At 38.9% G+C, this 13,343-nt stretch overlaps 1 protein-coding gene across 1 annotated transcript in view; it reads left to right on the top strand.

Moving 5' to 3' along the window:
• Window positions 1–5,263, top strand: part of LOC126291750 (multiple coagulation factor deficiency protein 2 homolog) — a 255,566-nt gene extending 250,303 nt beyond the window's left edge. The window contains exon 6 of the mRNA XM_049985428.1: window positions 4,540–5,263. The gene's annotated coding sequence lies outside the window, so the exon portion shown is untranslated. The remainder of the gene's footprint in view (window positions 1–4,539) is intronic.
• The last annotated feature ends 8,080 nt before the right edge of the window (window positions 5,264–13,343 follow it).

Genomic DNA, 13,343 nt, shown 5'->3' with positions numbered 1-13,343 from the left:
CTGCTTTCTGTTACGGAAGTAAGATTCCATCTATGGAAGAGAGTGCCATTAATGACTTAACACTTAAGTTTTTCAAGCAAATTTTTATGATCAACACAATCAAATTACAGATATACCAACGGGATACTTTTTCGTATTTAACTCTGCTAACACTTAATTTGGGAGATGTTGCATAGCTCTCTGTATGGAGGATCCATTATGAAAGCCAAACTGAGAGGCAGTTACTAATTTCCACTCAGTTGAATGAGTTAATGTTCTATCACAGCCCAGATTCATAAACACTTTTGAAAAGGTAAGGAGTGATATATGTCTTTAATTAGAAGTAGTTTGCTTGTCTTGAGTTTTGTTGATGGGTGTTTGTACAGCATGCTGTATTTAAATCAGTTAGGAAATATGCCCATAGTCACCAGCTGATTACAAAGATAGCTTAAAGATTTTAGTAGTCTGCTAAGACTGCAAGAGAACTGCTTATTTTCAGTGACTTGCTAACTTCTACAATCTCATTAACACTTGTCTGAGGCTGCATATCGTGTCTACATAAGTAAATCAAATGCATCTGTATTTGGTTCTTTATGACTGTGCGCAGGATTTTCAATCACGGTGAAGAACTAAGAACTGAATTTCATGGTCAATGATTTGAAATCTGCAAATTACATTTAAGTGCCTGGCAGAGGTTTCATCAAACCACCTTCACAATTCTCTATTATTCCAATCTCGTATAGCACATGGAAAGAATGAACACCTATATCTTTCCGTACAAGCTTTGATTTCCCTTATTTTATCTTGGTGATCATTCCCCCCAATGTATGTCAGTGTTAACAAAATATTTTCACATTCGGAGGAGAAAGTTGGTCATTGGAATTACATGAGAAGATTCCGTTGCAACAAAAAATGCCTTTCCTTTAATACGAAAAGTGCTGCCTTCCTTGAACTATTTCGATGTACTCCATTAGTCCTATCTGGTAAGGATCCCACACCGAGCAGCTGTATTCTAAAAGAGGACGGACAAGAATAGTGTAGGCAGTCTCCTTAGTAGGTCTGTTACATTTTCTAAGTGTCCTGCCAATAAAACACAGTCTTTGGTTAGCCTTCCCCACAACATTTTATATGTGTTCCTTCCAATTTAAGTCATTTGTAACTGTAATACCTAGGTATTTAGTTGAATTTACGGCTCTTGGATTAGACTGATTTATTGTGTAACCGAAGATTAATGAGTTCCTTTTAGCATGTTGTTCATGTTGTATATCAAGATCCAGATGGCAACAGTATTGTAGGTGTAGGGAGTCAACCATAATAATCTGGATTGTTTCCAAAATACACCGATCTGTTTTGAAGTGGAACTCTAGGCACCACCACAGAGACATGCAGTGCTACCTGTGCCACGAAATGTTCCAGCATCAAGACCAGGAGCACATGTATCCCAAACAACAGCACCACAATCAGAAGCACTACTTTGCCTGTGCAAATCATGTGCTTTCCAAGAACTGTGCAGATATCACTCAACTAGGCATGCGTTTGTCTGGTGCACAGCTGCTCCTTGCCATTTCAGTCCACTGAGTCTGTGCAAGCAGTGCCATAGCAGAGTAACCACCAAGATCTACTAGTCATTACCCAGAGAGCTTTGCCTCCTCCAACTTGACCTCCATGGACTCAGTACTCCAAGACTGATATCCTTGTGTGGAACAGACTGTCAGCTGCGCTCAGTAATTGCCATCACTGTATTACCAAATGGACTCTGTCACACTTCCTGAATAGGGGCCAGTGCTAACTGAAGATGTCTTACCATCCCTCTCACAAACTAGTTGACTCCAATCATCTTGATTCTTTTTAGGTAACTTACAATCTTTCAGGTGCTTTCATGGACAGGGACTAAATAATCTTTATTATCCATCATTAATTTTTGATCCAGTCCAATCTATGCCAATGAACTATGACCTCAAACAATCAATTATGATGTGTAGGACACGTCATAATCTGTAGCAACCTATGGAATCAGTCATTGCTCAAGCTTGTCCAGGTTACTATTTGTTGAAACAGGTAACTCAATCAACAAAATTGGACCATACAATTTTTGTGCTAACATCGCATGCAACATATTGATTTTTGGTGAGACATTGAGTTACACTTGAAAGCTTTTCCTTACCCCATATTTGAATGTTGCACTGGATAATGCCACCACTTGCATAAATCATTGCCTCATCACCAAATATGAGATGTGCAGCAAAGTTTTCTTCCTCCACAGCTTCCAGCATTACCATAGTGTAATTCATACATTTGATATTGTTGTACTGTTCTAGTTCCTGTAAACTTTGAATTATGTACAGCTTCATTTTCAGCTTTGTTCTGAAACATGCCAAGTCATTGTTTATGGAATTAGAAACACCCTACTGGTACCAGTACATTGATTTCCATGAACTACATTCAATAAAAGACATTCTTCCAACATTTTGTTCTGATACACATGGGCAGCCAGTATTTTTTCCTTTGCACAATCACCCTGCTCCTTCAAACTGATGAAGCCATCTGCAAATCTTGTTTGACATGTGTAGGTGTTTGATTGTTCAACTGATGAAATCTTTTAGGCGCACTGTGGTAACAAAATGATAGTTGTTAAATTCTAACATGCACAATGCCCTCTGCATGAATTCACTATTTTCACCTACAATGAAACCTTTCTCTTATCCATCACCACAATGCATTCGTTTGTGGTTCACTGCACTTGTGCAACAATTGAAATTTTGAACTTTCTTTTACATTATTTGTAATTCTTATTTATGTACCACTACACAAGACATAACTATAACTGTTTGTAGTGACTATATTCATTTTTAATTGCCTGTATGTAATGAGAAACAACAAGGTGGGCTATTTTGTTAAGTGTACTAGCAGCCAATTACAACTACACTACCCAGTCACATTAATGTGACCACCTGTCAAAAGCCTGAATAACTACATTTTGCAGGGTGGACCACTGTAAGGTGGAATCAATGTGGTTTTGGAAGGTACTGATAGAGATGTGGAGCCATACCAGCTCCAGCACTTGGCCAACTGTGCTAGATTTCTCAACTGAGGATCCACAGTGTGAGGAAGACGATTGAGTTGGTCTTGCATATTCTTGATTGACTTTAAATCCATGGACTTTTGTGGCCATGGGAGAATGGTAAACTAATCAAGGTGCTCTTCAAACCATGCACATAGCACATACACTGCAAACCTGTGTAACAAATTGCATTGTTCTGCTGGTAGATGGCATAGTGCTTAGGAAAGAAAACTGCATGTAGGAGTGGACATGGTCCCCAAGGATAGATGCATACTTGGGTTGATACTTTGTGCCTTCCAGAGTGATGACATCACCTAGGGAATGCCCTCTAACCTGGTCACCTACCACTACTCAACGGGAGTCCAGTTGCGATATTGGAATGCAAATTCTAGCCCTCATAATCATTGAAGAGCAGTCAACATGAATGCATGAATCAGGCATGTGCAGTGGAGGTCCATATGCAGCAATGTTCACAGAACTGTCATTAAGGAGGCACTGTTGGTGGCCTCTCATTTCATCTGGTTGGTCAGTTGCTCCATGGTGTCATGTGTGTTTGCCTGTACACATCTCTGCAGCTGTTTGTCACCCCTGACAGTAATAGCCCACGGTGCACCATGGTTGCCTCAGTGCTGTTTTTGGATAGCAGCAATTTTCCATCCACGGTATACTTTAACCATGACGGATGTGGATACCTTACAAACTATTTTAGAAATGCTTCCACCACTGGTCTGAAAGCCAATGATCATGCCATTATGGTTATCAGATAAATCGCTCCATTTCCTCATTACAACAGACTATATTGTTGTCCGTGCCCCCGACATGCTTCATATACTCCGCACTCCTAGGGCTGCCACCAGCTGTCTGTGAGTGGTTATCACACATTGACTTTGAACATAGGTGCTGGTCTCATTAATGTGACTGGATGTGTAATACCAAATTCCTCACATTTTTATGTGTAATGAATTAGGATATTAAGTATATCAGGAGAAAAGCAGCTACTGTGAAATAAACCAAAGACTTTGTTCATCCTCTTAAACTATCCACCTGTTGTTTTATCTCCTACTTCACATGAAACATTTATGTCACATTACATTTTCAGAGGACATTGTCAGAGTTGTGTATGCTGAAAATTTAAAAACCTTTATAATATGATCATTAGTTTGAATTGTAATTTATATCCCGAAGTCCAAGTATTCTGATGTATATTATAGGAAGAATGCAGTGGAGCAGATAGTGGCAGTATATACTACACAAATAATGGAGAACCTCTGAAAGCCAGGTGTCAGTCTGAGGACTTGGAAAAAAAAATGAGTGGCAGTTACTATGGTGATATCAGGTCAAATGACATTTTGAAAGTCCACAGATGCAACAATAGGCATTAGCTATGAAAAATTAGGCTAGAAACTTTCACAATAATCCATTTGTCTTTATAACACATTAAACTTTGTGTACTATGAATGATCTGTATGTTGCAATCAGTTCCCTCCAATCTGTTCCAGATGGCGCATCCCTAGTGTTGACCGAGCTGACTATACTGTCAGCAGCCACCATGTGACAGCCTCTTCTCAAGCTGATATCCAGCCAGTTCTGAGGCTCAATGTGGACAGAGGATGACTCTGTGTGGAACAAAAATCTATCCTGTTCCATGGCACTTGCAGTATTACATTTTATCTGCCATGAATTAATAACAATTATGTAAACAATAATTTATATATATTTCAATTACTATGCCTAATGAAATTTTGAGAATTTTAGCATGAAATTTATACAGATAAATTTTGAGCTTAAATTCTGTCCCTGGTGACAACATGAACTGTTACTTATAATTTTTAAGACCATTAATAATTTGTGATTCCTGTTATCCACTCAAAAGCTACAGGGTAATTTACAAAATGGACTGAATACAAACTATTTACAGTTCTGTTTATTAGTAGACATCCAGCAAAACAAGAATATAGGGTATTCTTTCTGACATGTTTTGAAACTTATATCCATATTATAATAATGTTCACTGAGTATTCTGCTAATAATTTCTATGTCAACATTAATTGTGAGATGTAAATATTTGTTTGGCCTAAATAAATTCTTATACCCTCACCAACAAAAGAAAAAACTAGCTAAGTTGATCACATCTTGCAGCTGCAATGTCTCACTGTAGAAACTTGAACCATAATTTGAGTTTTATATTATGAGATCATAGATGTAGAAATTATGTTAAATTTCAACACAGATTTATGAAATATCAATTTATTTAAGTTCAGTTTCCTTCATTTATAGATGTACCAGTAAAATAAAACAAAAAAGATTGACTCAGCACTGCTTAATAACGAATGGACAAATATGAGGTGTTTCAGCAACTGAAGAAGAGATTATATTATTACAGATATTACTGTATTTGTGTTTGGAGACGTAGGAGTAACACCACATAATGCACTGAATATTAGTTGTATGAATAGAGAAGTGTTCAAGGCCTGTTCAGATGATGTTTTTTGTTTTGATGTTAAGGAAAAAAGATTTAAAATAATGTGTGTAGATAAAAAATCTACTCACCAAGTGATGGTAGGGGAATACACACACACACAAAGGATTTAACTTCAAGAAGCTTTTGGAGCCAGTGGGTCCTTCTTCTGGCAGAAGAGTTGAAGTGGAAGGAAGAGGGGTGAGGGAAAAAGACTAGAGAGGCTTAGGGCAAGGAATGCAGTTCAGAAAAGTCATCACGAACCCTGCGTCAGGGGAGGCTTAATGGATGGGATGAGAAGGAAAAACTTTCTTTCTGAAAGTCTCCCCTAACAGGGGGTTCTAGGTGATTTTTCTGAACTGTATCCCTTTCCCCTAAGCCTCTCCAGTCATTTTCCTTTATCCCTATTCCTTCCCCTTCAACTCTTCTGTCAGAAGAAGGAGCCACTGGCTCCAAAAGCTTGTAAAAGTTAAATCATTTTTTTGTGTGTGCTTTCCCCTGCCACCACTTGGTGAGTAGACTTTTCATCTATCCATTTACATTATAATATCAATAATTGATTATTTTTGTTGTTATAAAAAAGAACTAAAGTAAGACCATGATTAAGGTACACAGATCAAATTAGGAATGATGTGGGATATAAAATCTATGTAAAAATGGAGAGGATATTGGAAGGATGTGAAGAGTGGAGATCTACTGGCAACCAGTCCTTGTACTGTTCAATACACAAGACGGTTTCAGACTTACTTTCCATAATCTATAATAAAACAAGGACATCACTGAAATTAAAGGGAAGGTAAATGATAATGTCATTTTTCTTTAACATGTGGGGTAGCACTGCATGATGGTAGCCAGCTTATGTAGCATATTCGCATATTCTTTTATATTTTTAGAACAGGAAGACAGCAATAACTTCTTTGCCCACTTCCACCTGTACCATTATTTGACTTTTATGCCCAGTACTCCCCAGCCATTTGCTAACTATATTTTGTAATAGCATGTGCTCAAAGGGTGAGCTGCTCATAAACAACAAGCAGCTGATCAATTACAAATAACTTCAGCAAATGTTACAATTTTGTCTGTCAGTTCCTTGCTGCCTTGCTCTGTGTGTAAGTTTGGTAACTTGTCGGTCTTATTCCTTGGTAGCTTTCTTCTGTTTCTCAATTTCTGGTTACAAGGAGCTTTACATAAATTTTAAATAATTTTACACAATATAATCCAAGTGAATTTTTGCACATTTTTCATCATTCTCTACCAAAATGATGGTCATCTGTATACTAACATTCACACCTTGCACAGTACAGTTTGTATAACACAAATCTGAGACATTGTCTACATACAATAACTGTTCCATACAGGTGACTCTGTTTGCATAATCCAGTCAAATCTCAGCACACACTACTGACAATGAACCCTTATTATTCACACTAAACATAGACTGACTGGTTGAACATTACTTAATAATTAATTAGTGCAGATTCTCTTGAAATAACACTGCACAAACATTACATGATGGCTGTTGATTTTTGCAAAATGCCTGCATGTAATCCTTTTTTTTTCATAAACTGATAAAATACACACATCAAAAAAGTTTTGCGGCACCCCAGTTCCCAGAACCCCTGAAGATATATGTTGACTGTGGATATTGTATCACAGACAGTCCCTTTGACTGTTCAGAGGTGTCATTAAACCCACCCAAAATTGTAAACAACTATGCCTGAGCAGCGCCTATTAGACGGAGGAGGTCCGATAGCCGATCAGTTTGTCATTCCAACAGGAAGGAGGTACATGGCTCGTGTTGTCTGTAGTTCACCCATACCTAGATGGTCAATACCATGGTTCAATCACATCCGCATTGTTACTTTGTGTCAGGAAGGGCTCTCAATGAGGAAAGTATCCATGTGTCTCAGAGTGAACCAAAGCAATGTTGTTTGGACATGGAGGAGATATAGAGAGACAGGAACTATTGATGACATGCCTTGCTCAGGCCACCCAAGGGCTACTACTGCAGTGGATTACTACTACCAATGGATTATGGCTTGGAGGAACCCTGACAGCAACGCCACCATGTTGAATTGTGCTTTTCGTGCAACCACAGGACATTGTGTTACGATTCAAACTGTGCACAATAGGCTACATGGTTGCGCAACTTCACTCCCTACGTCCATGGTGAGATCTATCTGTGCAACCATGACACCATGCAGTATGGTACAGATGGTCCCAACAACTTGCCGAATGCACTGCTCAGGATTGGCATCATGTTCTATTCACCAATGAGTGTCGCATATGCTTTCAGCCAGACAATCGTCAGAGATGTGTTTGGAGGCAACCCAATCACACTGAACACCTTAGACACACTGTCCAGCAGTTGCAGCAAGGTGGAAGTTCCCTGCTGTTTTGGGGTGGCATTATGTGGGGCTGATGTATGCCACTGGTGGTCATGGAAGGCACCATAACAGCTGTGTGATATGTGAAACCATCCTCTGACCGATAGGGCAACCATATCGGCAGCATACTGGTGAGGCATTCATTTTCATGGATGACCATTCATGTCCCCACTGCTCACATCTATGTCTTTCTTCCGGATAACATCACTCGACTAGAGTGGCCAGCACATTCTCCAGACATGAACCCCAATCGACCATGCCTGGGATAGATTGAAAGGGGATGTTTATGGACAACATGACCCACCAACCACTCTGAGGGATCTATGCCGAATCACCATTGAGGAATGGGATAATCTGGACCAACAGTGCCTTGATGAACTTGTGGATAGTATGCCACATCAAATAAAGGCATGCATCAATTCGAGAGGACTAGCTGCTGGATATTAGAGGTAGCAGCGTCTACATCAGTCTAGACCACCACCTCTGAAGGTCTTGCTGTATGATGGTACAACAATGTGTGGTTTTCATGAGCAATAGAAAGGCAGAAATGATGTTTATGTTGATCTCTGTTCCAATTTTATTTACAGGTTCGGGAACTCTCGGAACCGAGGTGATGCAAAACCTTTTTTTTATGTGTATATTAAGTAATTACATCGTCTATAGTAACACAAAAGACAGAAAAAGTAGAGAATACACAAACACACATTAAAAAGTGAAGTTCTTTTAATTAACACTTGCATAGATAACAGCTCCATTTCATGTAGGTGAAGTATGGGTATGCAACAAGATTTACAAAAGCTTGTTAAGGTTTTTTCCAGCAACTCAGATTTTCTAACCAACATAGGGTTTTATAAACTATCACATTATTCTTGCAAAATTATACATTCTTGAGGTCAAATAAACTAGGATTACAATAGTAGAGCAATGCTGTTTTGAAACAATTACATATTAAAAATAAAAAAATTCTGCATTTCTTTTGACAGTAATAATTTTCAATAAAGATAACTTTTGAATTACAGTTTTCAGAAATATAAGGTGTTCCTTAGAAGTATATGAATGAAATAAGATATGTCAATCTTAAAACAGACAATTTCTAGTGCAGTTAATTTCTGAAGTTCACATGGTGCTCACAAACTACAAGTTTTAAATATTTCTTCAAGTATTTTTACATGAACTGCTTGCACTTTTATTATTAGTAGCCTGTAAAGCATACATTGAATACTAAAGTTTTGAAAAATACAGCTTGGATAAAAATTTGAAGAATTCATGTATGAGGCATTTCATGTGGAATAGAGACAAGGAAAGAAAAAAATAGTAATTATATTACACAAGGCATGTTTCACATGATACATGTTGTAGAGAAATATCTTCTGTGTAAAGTGCCATCAAAATGTCATTACTTAACACTGTCACCACTTTATATGAGGAAAAAGGGAGTGGGCCTTTGTTTGTAGTAATTTCTTGGTTTTTCTGCATCTACTACTGTAGGATTTGGACATTAGCCAGAATATCAGTGCACACCACAGTACATGCTCAACAGTAGTGTAAATATGTAAATTACAGGCAGCATCCTGGTTGACTTTTACCTATAAATGCAGTTTTTGTACCAACAATGAGGATTAGGCATAACAACAAGGTCAGATTATTTTATTGCTTCTTGCATACTACTTCCTAACATGTGTAAATTTGCTTCAGATCAAGGATAAACAAGTTGCAAGCATTCATGGTGGGAGTCCTTGTTTAATACACAATGGGGTGTAGTCTCCACGGCATCATGTTTTGTGATGATGTGTCTTTAAAGCATTTGCTGAATGCCAGTTTTTGTTTCCTTACTTCAACTGATTTTGTCCTTATCATTGAATAACACATTGGAAGTCAGCAAGTGACACCTATATACGTTAAACATCTTTTTAGACCACATATGGCAAATATGTTTCCCTATTTTCATGTCACAAGGAATCTCCTTGTGGAAATTCAGCATATACAATAATGAAACTTCCTGGAATGTTACTCATCTGCTTGCCACATTTTATGTCCTCTCTGGTTCAGTTGATGACATAATAGATACTGCTAAGAATTATCATTATAAAAAGTGACACTAAAGTAATTTCAAGTACAGGCAGTATGCATTTATTTTCACAGCAACACATACGCTGTTGGAAAAAAATTAGTACACCATTTTAGAAGTTTACAGTTCACTTAAGTTTTAATGTTCCAACAGGGCATATGGAGTACATGAAATGATTACATTTACAGATCAACAGCACAAATGGTTCTGAGGTACCAGGTATTGACCCATGCTGAAACAATCGTACTAGTATATGGCGTAGCCTTCATGGACAGCAACACAGGCACTGACTCTGTCATCCATTCAATGATACAAAGGGCAAATACTGCCCTGGGATAAATTATGCCACATCTGCTAAGTCTGTACACATAGTTCTGTAAGAGTTGTTGGCAGACAAGTCACATGAGTCACTTCTGGTCCCATCATATTGCACATGTGCCCAACTGGAGACAAGTCCAGAGATTATGCACCAGGAAAGATCCTGCACATCTTGCAGAGTACATTGAGTTTCATGGGCAAGCATTAGTCTTTCAGAACAACACATCACCTATCTGTCACAAAACCGTCAAAAGACTTGGTCTAACAACATTCTGCACATACTGAGCACTGGTTAGTGTCCTCTCCAGAAGCACCAAAGGTGAATGAGAATTGTAGCTTATCACACTCCAGACCATAAGGTGTGGGGTGGGGCCAATGTGTAGTGGATGAATGCTCTCTACAAGACAGCACCCACCAGGTATTTAATGGCACAAGTTGAGCCACACATGTTGATGCTGTGACATGAGTGAAAGATGGTCTACAGGTGTGTGCCTCTACTCCCACTGCTAATAATCAGTTTGCAGCAGTTCATGCTGACACATCTGGGCTCACAAGCTCTCTTATCTGGGCTGTGGTATTTGTACAATCTGCCATTGCTGCCCTTACAATACAATGAACCTGGTGAGAGTCTGTACTGCATGGACACCCAGAACGTCATCTACGAGTGTGAGAACCTTCGTGTGACCATTGATGACAGCATCGTTGCACAATTATTGTGGTAATCCTCTGAAAGGACCATCCCACCACTTGGAAGGTGGCCACAATCTGACCCTTTTCCAACTCATTCAGTTGGCTATAGGAAGTGTGAGAGTATCTCCACACCATGGTTATCTGATTGCTTCATGATTTTGCACAACACTACTTTCTGGCTGCGAGCATTCCCTATTAGAAGACAGACACAGATGGCGCTCTGATAACTGTGACACTACACTATCTGCTGGTGGATGACATTGAAACCATTATCAATACATCCACTATACACCAGGTGGCATAGACTGTCATCGGATCAAAATCAACATCATCTATCCAGGTGTACTATTTTTTTTTCCCAGCAGTGTATTATATCAGCGTGCAGTTCATATTTCACAAAATAAGATCAGCCACTTATGTAGACTTCATACAGTCTGACTCATAAATTTTCATACATGGCTCTAAGCACTATGGGACTTAACATCTGAGGTCATCAGTCCCCTAGACTTAGAACTACTTAAGCCTAACTAACCTAAGGACAGCACACACATCCATGCCCGAGGCAGGATTCGAACCTTTGACCGGAGCAGCAGCGCAGTTCCAGACTGAAGCGCCTAGAACCTCTCGGCCACATCAGCCGGCTCATAAATGTTAGTGGCAATTAACAGCGACTATTCCAACTACAAAAACATGAACAATGCTGATCTGACACTGACTCAGTGATGAAGGCTCATGGTCACCGATTCATCAGTCATGACTAGAAGTGACTGATTTCTTTGACTGTATGTGACTGGCTTCCTGAGATGATACCTCAAATAAAATAACTTTGTAGCTGACATATTGCAATGACTGAGGACAGTGTTTCTGGCATGCAACTGACTGTAACCGACAAGGTCCTGCATGTACCTATGAAACAAAATATGAATCACAGCAAGCACTTGGCACTTGGAAGAGAAGTATGATAGACTGGTGACTGGCTCCTCATCCTGGACTTGATGGAACATCAGTTTCATACTTACTCCCCTCGGTCTAATTATCAGTCACTGACAGTGACATTGCCCATGATGAATATTTCAAAATTCATGTAGGAAATGTTCTAAAAATTATTCTCAAAATGTTAAAAGTGCAGACTAATTAAATTTTTAATAACAACTTGAAGGACAGAAATTAAATAATTTGAAAATGGAGATATTTTGTTGGCCTCTTGTATAGTCACTCCTTAAATTTCTGTGATATTGGGTGCTATTTTTATGGACTGAATTTTGGGCATGCAAATTCCTCGCTTTTTCTGTTCAAACTCACTATGATTATTCATTTAACTAAATCATATATTTGAAAATTTCACTAATACATTTTACTGTGATAATAGGCCAACATATTTTTAATACAGAAAACTCAGGTTCATGACTTGAACAGTATTAGGACTGCTACTCACCTTATCATCTTGGTCTGAGCTGCTGGAGATGACAGTCATGTGTGCATGAGGCATGTTCACTTGTATTAATGTTTGTTTGCTTTTCTGAACAAGGTTTTCACCAATGCTATATGAGTAATAGTCTTTTCATTGTGCCCCTCTATAAATCGGCATGGTATCTTTAAGGTGAGTAGCAATCTGTTCTAATATTACTGGTATTCCAAACTGGAGTATCTCACTGTTTGATAGAAGCATGAAATGGTAATACTGGATTTTAAGGGCTTATATTTATGAAATCATGTATCTTATGAGAATAAAATTTTAGAATACTAATATTTTCTAAATTAAAAAAATGTTGTAAGAAGAGAGAGTGCCTCATGGTGTGGGTTTCTGTAGTCATGTCCTAGTTCATGAACCACGGGCAACGTACGTGTGGCCAAGTAAGTGGTCCCAACAGTCGGGATACCAGTTACTTTGGAATAAGGCTGGGCATCTCGGACATATTCTGAGTCATGGTCACCTTTGTGCTCATACGGCAAAGACTACCAAATCCATCGGTTAGTCCCTCAACTGTTAGGGGTAAAACCCAATGGGACTCAGGGCAAGTAAGGCTAGCAACCTGCTTCCCTGGTACTTTAAGTATGATGTTGGCAACAATCAGAGCAAAATGCCTCGGACCTTTAGAGGTGACAGAGTCCCACCTCTAACTGACAAACCAGGGACTCCTAAGATACGACTTGGCAAACAAATGGTAATGAGATGGGGAGCTATTAATATTAATGGGGGCTACTCTGGGAAGAAGGTAGAGCTGGCAGAGGCTGTAAGTAAGATTGGGCTGGACGTCTCAGCTGTTAGTGACATTCGGGTAAGGGGTGAGAAAGAAGAGGATGTGGGAGAATACAAGGTCTACCTGTCAGGAGTCAGAGCAGGAATAGCACAATGGGGTATAGGGCTTTACATCAGGAAAG

The sequence above is a fragment of the Schistocerca gregaria genome, chromosome 9 (assembly GCF_023897955.1).
Source record: "Schistocerca gregaria isolate iqSchGreg1 chromosome 9, iqSchGreg1.2, whole genome shotgun sequence".
NCBI classification, from domain to species: Eukaryota; Metazoa; Arthropoda; class Insecta; order Orthoptera; family Acrididae; genus Schistocerca; species Schistocerca gregaria.
The sequence above is the reverse complement of the archived record's forward strand: the minus strand, read 5'-3'. Positions and strand labels throughout refer to the sequence as shown.